Source organism: Simochromis diagramma, unplaced genomic scaffold (assembly GCF_900408965.1).
Source record: "Simochromis diagramma unplaced genomic scaffold, fSimDia1.1 OVJJ01000445.1, whole genome shotgun sequence".
NCBI classification, from domain to species: Eukaryota; Metazoa; Chordata; class Actinopteri; order Cichliformes; family Cichlidae; genus Simochromis; species Simochromis diagramma.
The window spans coordinates 1-9104 of record NW_024387269.1 but is presented as its reverse complement, the minus strand read 5'-3'; positions in this window follow the sequence as shown (position 1 = coordinate 9104).

Genomic DNA, 9104 nt, shown 5'->3' with positions numbered 1-9104 from the left:
ATTTGGTAATATTACAACAACAATCTTTATTTATAGAGCACATTTAAAAGCCTTGGGCATACCAAAGTGCTTTACATAAAACAATAAAAAATAAAACAGTTCACACATTAACATCAAATACATAAAAGTAACGGATTATGTTCACAGATAAAAGCCACCAATAAGAGTAAACTGCAGCACATAGGTTATAGCAAGGTAAGACTGTAAGACCATGATAAAAGACACCAATAATGGAAAGATAGCAGAGAATTTAATACAATACAATACATAGGTCAATAGGTCACTGCAAGCAAGCCAGCATTTAACTGGTAGAAAAGGCAAGTTTAAAAAGATATGTTTTTAGCCGTGATTTAAAAGAATGAATAGAATCAGACGCCCGGATGCCAATCGGCAGATTGTTCCACAGCTCCGGTGCAACTAGAGCAAACGATCGATCACCTCTAGATTTCAGTCGAGATCTGGGCTGAACCAACAGTAACTGTGAGGATGACCTTAAAGCCCTAGCAGGAGCATATGGGTTTAAAAGTTCCTTAAGATAGCTTGGTGCAGTGTTATTGGTAATTTTAAAAGTAAACAACAAAATTTTAAATTGAATACGATATTTGACAGGCAACCAGTGCAGATCAGCAAGGACAGGAGTAATGTGGGCAGACTTCTTGGTTTTAGTTAGAATGCTTGCTGCAGCATTCTGAACTGTCTGTAATCTATGTAAAAGGGAAGAGTGGAGACCACAATAAAGTGAATTACAGTAATCAAGCCTTGACGTTACAAAGGCGTGGATGAGCTTTTCTAGGTCTTTATACGGGATATAGTGCCTGGCCTTAGAAATAAGGCGAAGCTGGTAAAAACTGGATCTGACAACAGCAGACACTTGTTTATCAAGTTTAAATGAGCTGTCAAATAAGACACCCAGATTCCTAACAGTGTCAGAGAAAGAACTAGTGAGAAAACGAAAGGCATCCCGAAGTTTGGCACGAAGGGCATTACTACCAAAAATCATAATTTCAGTTTTCTTATCATTAAGGATAAGAGTATTTGCCAAAAGCCATTTCTTGACCTCACACATGCATTCTCGAAGGCTATTCAAAGACAGAGCAAGATCATCGTTTAACTCAAAATAGATCTGGATATCATCCGCATAATAGTGAAAAGCAATGTGGTATTTCTCAAAGATAGCACTTAAGGGAAGCATGTACAATAAGAAAAGGGTAGGGCCTAACACAGATCCCTGGGGGACACCACAGCAAACAGGTACAGCCGAAGAAGAGGATGTGGCCAAATGTACCGAAGAGAGCCGATTGGAGAGGTAAGATTTAAACCAATCCAAGGCAGCGCCCTTAATGCCTACAGTGTGCTCTAGTCTCGCCAATAGGATGTTATGGTCAACCATGTCAAATGCCGATGAAAGATCCAATAGCACTAGGACAGAGGGGCGTCCATTGTCAGCCATTAGTAAAAGATCATTGAAAACACGAAGCAGTGCTGATTCAGTGCTGTGATGTTGTTTGAAGGCCGATTGAAATTTATCATTTATATTATTCTCATCCAGGAAGGTCTGCAGTTGAAGCAGAACCACCTTCTCAAGAATTTTAGCCAGGAAGGGAAGCTTAGAAATCGGCCTATAGTTGGCAAAATCACTATGATCAAGGTTCCTTTTTTTTTAGAACAGGTTGAATTATAGCATGTTTGAGAGCTGAAGGTACATAGCCAGAAAGCAAGGAAAAGTTCAATATGGACAATAAACAAGGTCCAATTGCATTAAAACAATCCTTGACTATACGGGATGGAAGAACATCATGTACAGAATTAGTATTGTTCAGTTTATCAATTAGACGCTTCAGAGTAGAGAGTGAAACGGGTTCAAATTGATAAAGAGTAGCAGAACAATCAGGAATAGACATACTATCAGTCACCAAAGGAAGAGTAGATTTAAGAGATAAAACTTTATCTAAAAAATAGTTTGAAAATTTTTCACAAAGACCCGGGGAGCACGGCAGTGGCATAGAGGGGCAGGGGTTCACCACAGAGTTAAAAAATTTAAATAGAATTCGAAGGTAATCAACATTAGTGGTAATAATTTTAGAGAGAAAAGCTGCTTTAGCCATTCTGGCAGCAGTTTGGAACTTCGAGCGGCTAATACGTAAAATGTCATATGATGACTGGAGTCTATCATTCCTCCACTTCCTCTCATCCCGCTGACATATACGTCGTAAAGCACGAACAGAATCATTTAACCAACATTGTGAGTAAGTTCTGGGGCGTTTCATTTTGATAGGTGCAACAATGCTAAGAATCGAGGAACAGGTAGTTAAAAGAGTATTAGTAAAATTCTCAAGCGTGTGTGGAGTAAAACAATCCAGCATAATAAATGGGGAGTTCACAAAAGACGTAGAAAAGTTGACCACAGTATCAGCATTAATAGTACGCGTAGGGTAAAGAGGAGCCTCTAAGTATTGTCCAGTGTTGCCCAGGTCAACATCGAAGATAACCGGGGAATGATCAGAAAGTCCAGTATTTCTAATTTCCTTAATGCAAATATCCACATTAAATGAAAAAACCAAATCAAGGGTGTGGCCTTTAACATGGGTAGGCTCATTCACCCACTGAATAAGATTAAAAGAGTCAGTCAGTGCAAGAAAATCTTTAGCCAATTGGTCATCCATACAGCAGACATGAATGTTAAAATCACCAGAAATAATAACAGAACCATATTTAAAAAGAATGGATCCCAAAAAGTCAGCAAATTCAGAGATAAACATCTTATGATATTTAGGCGGACGATAAGCCACAACACACAGAGTAGTCCGAGAGCCAGTCAATTCCAATAGCTGAGCTTCAAAGCTGGAATAGGTTGGGGAGGGTAGCAGCCGTGCTTCATGTTTATTTTTAAAAACCGAGGCTAAGCCACCACCTCTACCATTTAGCCTAGGTGAGCTAAAGAAGGCACAGTCAGGAGGGAGAAGCTCAGAGAAGGGGATGAACTCACCCGGAGAAGTCCATGTCTCCGTCAGGAATAGAACATCCAGTCCCGTGGTGAGAAAAAAGTCATTTAGGAGGAAGGCCTTATTTGAAAGAGACCTAACATTAAATAAGGCCATCCGAGTCCGAGGAGCCAATTATTACATATCTACATACCTTTCAGCATTGATGATGCCTTTTCAGATGTGCAAGCTTCCAATTCTACAGGCATTACTTTTTTACTATGTACAGCACTTTGGTCAACCTGTGTTGTTTTGATTGATTGATACTACACCACCATACAATCAGACATGCAGGCTTTTGAACTGAGTGCTGGATGACAACCCAGATGGTCCCTCTCCTCTTTAGTCCAGAGGATGTGGTGCTCATGTTTTCCAAAAAGAATTTCAAAATTTGATTCATGACTACAGACGGACAGAAGGGTTTTCCACTTTGGCTCTGTCCATTTGGTCCAGAGAAGATGGATGATGTCCACTTATGGCTCCTTCTTTGCATGATAGAAGTTTTGGTTTGCTGATCGCACAACGCTTTGTGGGTGAGATCATGCAGTGATTTCAATGACAGAATAAATCCTGTTTTTAATTCAGATTTTCAGTGTTGTTGTTTGTGCAAACAGTGTTGGGCAGAGCATAAATGAATTTGACAATAAAGCAATTTTTTAAATCACCAAGTACTGGTATGTGTCTTAGTCTGGAATCTTATACTGGTATAGATATTATGAGATATTTACAGTCTTCACACTTTTACACATGTTGAAGAACATTCTGATGCCTAATTAACCTAATTAGCAGCAAAATGTTCCTCAAACTGTTCCTTTAGGCACCTCTCACTCCTCCAGCTTCCACAGTACTTCTAACTCTGTACACAACCCTCATTTTGAATGCCGGGTGCTTTAATAATCTATAGTTCTCTTATAATGACTTAATTTGTACCCACAATAAATTGAATTGAACTATCTTTTTAAAAAACAAAACAAAACAAAAGAACAGAACAAATTTAGATAAAAAACAAACTTAAAAACCAGCAACAAACAACTTAAACATAAACAATCACAAAGAAAGAACAATAAAGTATCCACATCTGAACCAAAGAGTAAAACAGTGAAATGTAGATTATTAAATATTAGGTCTCTCTCCTCCAAGTCTCTGTTAGTACATGACTTAATAATTGATCAACAAATTGATTTACTCTGCCTTCCAGAAACCTGGTTGCAGCAGGATGATTATGTTAGTTTAAATGAATCAACACCCCCGAGTCATTCTAACTACCAGAAACCTCGAAGCACAGGCCGAGGGGGCGGTGTGGCAGCAATTTTTCACACCAGCCTATTAATCAACCAAAGACCCAGACAGACTTTTAATTCATTTGAAAGCCTGATGCTTAGCCTCGTCCACCCCAGCTGTGAAACTCAGAAACCAGTCTTACTTGTTATCATCTATCGTCCACCTGCTCCTTACACAGAGTTTCTGTCTGATTTCTCAGACTTTTTATCTGATTTAGTTCTGAGCTCAGATAAAATAATTATTGTGGGTGATTTTAACATCCATGTAGATGCTAAAAATGACAGCCTCAACATGGCATTTAATCTGTTATTAGACTCAATTGGCTTCTCTCAAACTGTAAAAGAACCCACCCACCACTTTAATCACACTCTAGATCTTGTTTTAACATATGGCATAGAAACTGAACATTTAACAGTGTTTCCTGAAAACCCTCTCCTGTCTGATCATTTCCTGATAACATTTACATTTACAATAATTGATTACACAGCAGTGGAGAGTAGACTTTATCAAAGTAGATGTCTTTCTGAAAGCGCTGTAACTAAGTTTAAGAATATAATCCACCCACTGTTATCATCTTCAATGCCCTGTACCAACACACAGCAGAGCAGCTATCTGAACGCTACCCCAACAGAGGTCGATTATCTTGTTAACCCTAGAACACTATCGCTGGGTGATTTACACCCGAGCAAATACATTTACATGATTTCTCTCTCCTGCAGCTGTTTGCGTGTCGAGGAGCCTGTGCCTTCACCAGGGAAGTCTCAAATGTCCCAGGAATGGGTGGACCAAAGACCAGCTTTCCAGAGTCATTATTTTGTTTTAGGAGGGTTTTTTTCTTCTTCATTTTGTTAGACATGGCACAGTTGAAAGTAAAAGAAGACCACTCTAATTTGTCATGTGTTGTCATATTTTGATATATTTGATTACTTTTTATTGGTTATATTATATCGGGTAAAAATCACCCGGCATTAGTGATTGTGTTACTATTTATAGCGATAGTGTTCTAGGGTTAATAATAATTTTACCTCCTCACTACGTACGACTCTGGATACTGTAGCTCCAGTGAAAACTAAGGTCTCAAATCAGAAGTACCTGACTCCGTGTATTCTGTCCCTCCTGTTATTTCTAAGGTATGTTTTTTATAAGTTTGTTATATGGCGGGTCATAATCATTCGTTCTGTAATTAACTGTTGCAACATGTCAGAAAATATGTTTATTCCTGATCTTGTCTGGGCAAAGCCTGCCATCTAGTGGGTTGACAGGGTAGCACCATGTTAGAGCGCAAGCAGTGGTTTTCTCCCAGCGCTCGACAGGGAAGGTCCATTTGGCTGTGTCTCTGTAAATTCCTGCATCTGACGCCCTTGAAAAGGCATAATCTGTAAGTGTGGCAAAACGGTTTATTGTTCCCACTTATTAGTACCTTGTTCAGCAAAGTAATGAGCTTCTTGTGTGTTTAGCGAGTTTGTTACATTACTAGCACAAGCTAGCTGTTAGCCCTTTGTTTAGCCTGCTAACATGAAGCATACCAGCATGTGGTGTTAGCTGTATCTCTTACCAGCTCTGTATCTCTTGATTGTGTAGTGACTGTTTACATAAGTCAACAATAGTTAATGTAATCTTTGTGTATTTGTATGGAGAGTGAATACACTGTATTCTGTTTCTGTTATTACAGTTTTACAAAAAAGGAAAATAAGGATCAGTAAAGCTCTGAAGAATGCCACGCGGTCTCCTGAGTGTTTACTGAAGCCATTTAATGTTTAGCTCACTGCATAAGCTGGATAGAGACGTTCAGCTGAGGGCAGAAGACCGTGGTATAATTCTCAAACACGTACCCTAAAGCAGATGACTCGTAAGCTGGAGAGGAAATGGCGTGTCACAAATTTAGAGGATCATCATTTAGCCTGGAGAAATAGTTTGCTGCTTTATAAGAAAGCCCTCCGCAAAGACAGAACATCTTACTATTCATCACTGATTGAAGAAAATAAGAACAACCCCAGGTTTCTCTTCAGCACTGTAGCCAGGCTGACAAACAGTCAGAGCTCTGTTGAGCCAACCATCCCTTTAACGCTAACTAGTAATGACTTCATGAACTTCTTCACAAATAACATTTTAATCACTAGAGAAAAAATTACCAATAATCATCCCACAGATGTAATATTATCTACAGCTACTCTTAGTACCATTGATGTTAAGTTAGACTCTTTTTCTTCAGTTGATCTTTCTGAGTTAACTTCAATAATTACTTCCTCCAAACCATCAACGTGTCTTTTAGACCCCATTCCTACAAAACTGCTCACAGAAGTCCTGCCATTAATTAATGCTTCGATTTTAAATATGATCAACTATCTCTAATAATCAGCTATGTACCACAGGCCTTCAAGCTGGCTGTAGTTAAACCTTTACTCAAAAAGCCATCTCTAGACCCAGCAGTCTTAGCTAATTATAGGCCAATCTCCAACCTTCCTTTCATATCAAACATCCTTGAAAGAGTAGTTGTCAAACAGCTAACAGATCATCTGCAGAGGAATGGCTTATTTGAAGAGTTTCAGTCAGGTTTCAGAGCTCAGCACAGCACAGAAACAGCTTTAGTGAAGGTTACAAATGATCTTCTTATGGCCTCTGACAGTGGACTCATCTCTGTGCTTGTCCTGCTAGACCTCAGTGCAGTGTTCGATACTGTCGACCATAATATCCTATTAGAGCGATTAGAACATGCTGTAGGTGTTACAGGTACTGCACTGCAGTGGTTTGTATCATATCTATCTAATAGACTCCAGTTTGTGCATGTAAATGGAGAGTCCTCTTCACACACTGAGGTTAATTATACCTTGGCCTCCAGTAACACTGTGAGGAACCTTGGAGTCATTTTTGACCAGGACATGTCCTTCAACGCACATATTAAACAAATATGTAAGACTGCTTTCTTCCATTTGTGCAATTTATAATTTATATATTCTGTATTCAGTTATGAAGGCTCTAATTGTTGTTTGCGAGCTGCCGTTTAGATGCTTGTATGTGCCCGGGGCTGTTGATGGGTCTGTATGCAATGATGGGCGTAGCTGCGGGAAGTTTGTTTTTTTTGTTGATGAGTGAGTATAGGGGTGGGATTTAATAAGTTTTCTTCGTCCCACTCCTTTTTCAGGCAATTTTTGTTTTTTGTTTTGTGCATTTTATGTTCAATATAGGTATTTGTTGTGCCTGAAAATGAACAAATAAATGAAATGAAATGAAATGAACATCTCTAAAGTTAGAAATATCCTGTCTCAGAGTGACGCTGAAAAACTAGTTCATGCATTTATTACTTCCAGGCTGGACGACTGTAATTCATTATTATCAGGAAGTCCTAAAAACTCCCTGAAAAGCCTTCAGCTAATCCAAAATGCTGCAGCAAGAGTCCTGACAGGGACTAGAAAGAGAGAGCCGATTTCTCCTGTATTGGCTTCCCTTCATTGGCTTCCCGTTAAATCCAGAATTCAAAATCCTGCTCCTCACATACAAGGTCTTAAATAATCAGGCCCCATCTTATCTTAATGACCTTGTAGTACCATATCACCCTATTAGAGCACTTCGCTCTCGCTCTGCAGGCCTACTTGTTGTTCCTAGAGTATTTAAAAGTAGAATGGCTTCAAACTTTCCTTTGTGCTAAAGCATATAGTTAGGGCTGGACCAGGTGACCCTGAATCCTCCCTTAGTTATGCTGCAATAGGTGTAGGCTGCCGGGGATTCCCATGATGCACTGGGTGTTTCTTCTTCACTCACTATGTATTAATAGACCTCTCTGCACTGAATCACACCTGTTATTAATCTCTGTCTCTCTTCCACAGCATGTCTTTATCCTGTCTTCCTTCTCTCACCCCAACCGGACACAGCAGATGGGGTTTTTTCCTCTGTGTGTATTATTGTACGGTCTACCTTAAATTATAAAGCGCCTTGAGCTGACTGTTTTTGTGATTTGGTGCTGTATAAATAAAATTGAATTGAATTTAACTGAATTGAATATATTATGCTTCAATTAGGCTAAAAAAATTAATAAAAAAGGAAAAAGGAAAAAGCAACTCATAGTACTTGGTATCTTTGTAAACAGAGGTTTAACTTCCTTTCTTTTAAAGCTACTTAACTGAACCATTAAATAAAGATTGGATTTGTTCTACGTCACTGGCCTTTGATCTAGTACCGAGTGATAGTGTTAATTTTACTTCCGGCGCCACCCGTGTGTGGCAGCCTGTTATGGCAGCTCTTTCTTATTTCCTCCTGTGATTCTCATAACCTTTTAACTTGAGTCGTAGCATTTTGATCCTGTTATCATGCACTACCATTTCATGCTCGTTCTGGTCAGTTTCCTTTAGATTTATTTTATTATTATTTATTATTAAATTTTAAATCATTTTAAGATTTAAACATCTAGTTGGTGTTGGTGTGGAGAGTAACCTTCAGTAATAGTAATAAATCACACAGCAATAGTACATTCATGTAGTTGTAAAAAGCATGATAATATATTAAGTAATCCAAAGTATTCAGAATACGTTACTTTCATTGAGTAACGTAACGGAATACGTTACAAACTACATTTTGGGGCATGTAATCTGTAATCTGTAATGGTCAGACAGACAGACACACACACACACACCACACACACACAGACAGACACACACACACACATCCACACACACGCAGACAGACAGACACACACACACACACCCACACACACGCAGACAGACACACACACACACATCCACACACACGCAGACAGACACACACACACACATCCACACACGCGCAGACAGACACACACACACACACACATCCACACACGTGCAGACAGACACACACACACACAATCCA